We start from the raw sequence: 2,672 nt of genomic DNA, 5'->3' as shown, positions 1-2,672 counted from the left end.
TAGGTTGTGGTCGATACATAATAGTTATGACGCTTGAATGATAACTACGGTATCGTTTCTCTTATTGTAGACTAAGGAGTCCGTGAAATTGCATAGCTTGAGGTTGGGAAGAATATACAAGGTATGTTAAGGCTCTTCCTTCATTCTTTTGGCATGATCTATAGTGAAACGAACGTAAACGATACGCTATTTCATAATGAATCTACTCCTAGCAACTAAGGTTGTCCATGTTGTTCTTTCCTTAAAAAGTTATTCCAAGAAAGTATGTATGATCCTTGAGTCCTAGTGAAGTTCATATTGATGGTATGATGTCCATAATGTTAATCGATGGTGCAATGACCTTATGTCACTCCAAAAGGTTTAGAACGTGACTCCATGAGTCTAACATGCATTATATATGTATCTACTTTACTCTATCGAGCCGCGCTATAGTCGGCCGGGTATGGCACCTATTGTGCAACCACTGATCAGTTGGGTTTACCGAGCTCCACGTGGCCGGGTACGTTTTTACCGAGTCCTCTTTGAGGCCGGGTATGATATGATGATGATGATGCCCACAGAGGCGTATGTTTTTAAAAGCTTATGTATATATATGTATTATGCATTTCATGTCAGTAGCCCCCAGAGGCACTCAGATGTTACAGGTTGTATCTCCTCTATCTCTCTTTACGTTACTGATCTTGTTTATGCTTTCCTGCCTTACATACTCGGTACTTTATTCCTACTGACGTCCCTTTTGCCTGGGGACGCTGCGTTTCATGCCCGCAGGTCCCAATAGACAGGTTGACATTCCTCCAAGTAGGCTATCAGTTCAGCGGAAGGTGTTGGTGCACTCCACTTGCTTCGGAGTTGCCTATTTGGTCAGTATGCTTTGGATATGTATTGATTGGTATGGCGGGGCCCTGTCCCGGCCATTATGATATTAGGTACTCTTAGAGGCTTGTAGACAGATGTCAGGTGTATGGATACTTGTATGGCCTTGTCGGCCTATGTTTTGAGTTTACAAATGGTCATGTCGGCCTTATAGGCCCGTGTGTCACATGTATAAGTTTGTATATCATGTTGGGTCATCATACGTTAAGTATTCCCTTATGTTTTATTCTTTTTATCTCATAAAGGGTTTTCTAGCTCATTTACCCATGATAGTATGATAAGAAAGATATGTTACGTTGGTACTCAGTTGAGTAAGGCACCGGGTGCCGGTCGCGGCCCTTCGGTTTGGGTCGTGACAAAGTGGTATCAGAGCAGTTCTGTCCTAGGGAGTCTACAAGCCGTGTCTAGTAGAGTCTTGTTTATGGGTGTGTTGTGCACCACACTTATAAGCAGGAGGCTACAGGGCATTTAGTACTGTCACTCTTTCTTTTTACTCTAGATCGTGTGGTAGAGCTCAGTTGTAAGAATTCAAACTTCTAAATTCTATTTTATCCGTAATACAATGATAGCTACATCGAGAAAGATAGTTGGTTAGAGATTGAATGTGGCTCTGGAAGAGCTGAGTTAGAGGAACTCGATTTTGCATCACACTGATGATGAGTAAATGTAAGTTCTTCAGCAAATCATGTGTCTACTAATATGTGTGAGCTTCTTGAGAAGGAGCCCCAAGGCATGGATATCTATCCACCCATATGGTAAAAAGCAACAAGAGAATCAGAAGCTAGATACAAGTTTCAACAAATAAAAGAAGCAAGGTGGCGAAGGTTACGAGGTACCAGTTAATGAAGGTTCAGTATTTACAATTCAGGCAGAGAAATACATGCATTTTGAGTTACCTTGAACAGTAACAGAGTTATATACAATTGACCACACCCATCTCAATTATGCCCTATGGGAGCTGACAAATATAATTTAAGAGAATGATGTAATATGAGGATCAAGCTGGGATTAGTGTAACCAAGATTGTTATCATTATCTAACATTTCCTAAGGGTACGGTAGTGCAGATGTGGTAATAGATCTCCTTGTGAGACACCCCGATGGTGCAATCTAGAATAGTACATTCAGATATGAATACTAGAATGTCTGGAAAAATTTAGGGGAGTGGCACAGGAATCCAAAAAGGGATATATATTTACCTTAGTATGACTCCCGCCCCTAGAGAGAGAGAGATAGAATTTTAGGCATCCCGAAGAGCCAGTGAGATGAAGCAAGGGGAGCTAAAAGTGAAAGGACGTTTTGTTGGAGTTTTCAGAATAAAGAGATAGATAGAAATATTAGTCGGAGGATAAGAAGAGAGTAAATAAAATATTATGAGTAAGATGTGATAAATCGGTGATAACGGTAAATCAAAATATGACAGAATGATAGAGTCTATAGTCAAGTTAAGGAAAAGAAAAAAAGTGACAGGCCTTAAGACAATAATAAAGTATAGGCCAAATGTCATATCCTCATTTCGAGAAATAAGTTGGTGAGGTCCAACGCGATTACCAGAAGGCTAAGTTAGACCCCCTGTAGTAACAGAAATTATTATGGTCTTATAAACAAGACAAAATCGAACATGAATTAGGGACCGGAGGATTTGATAATGGTCGACATCGTGAGAATTTCAGAGATCGTGCTCCAACAATAATAGAATAGACAACAAATGAATAACCTTTAAAGTTCATTTAGGAAGTCGTTTACCTAAAGCAAGCACTCTGAGCAGAGTTAATCTTAAGGGACTAAGTGTGCCAGTTT

Source organism: Nicotiana attenuata, unplaced genomic scaffold, assembly GCF_001879085.1.
Source record: "Nicotiana attenuata strain UT unplaced genomic scaffold, NIATTr2, whole genome shotgun sequence".
NCBI classification, from domain to species: Eukaryota; Viridiplantae; Streptophyta; class Magnoliopsida; order Solanales; family Solanaceae; genus Nicotiana; species Nicotiana attenuata.
This window is presented reverse-complemented; position numbering follows the sequence as displayed.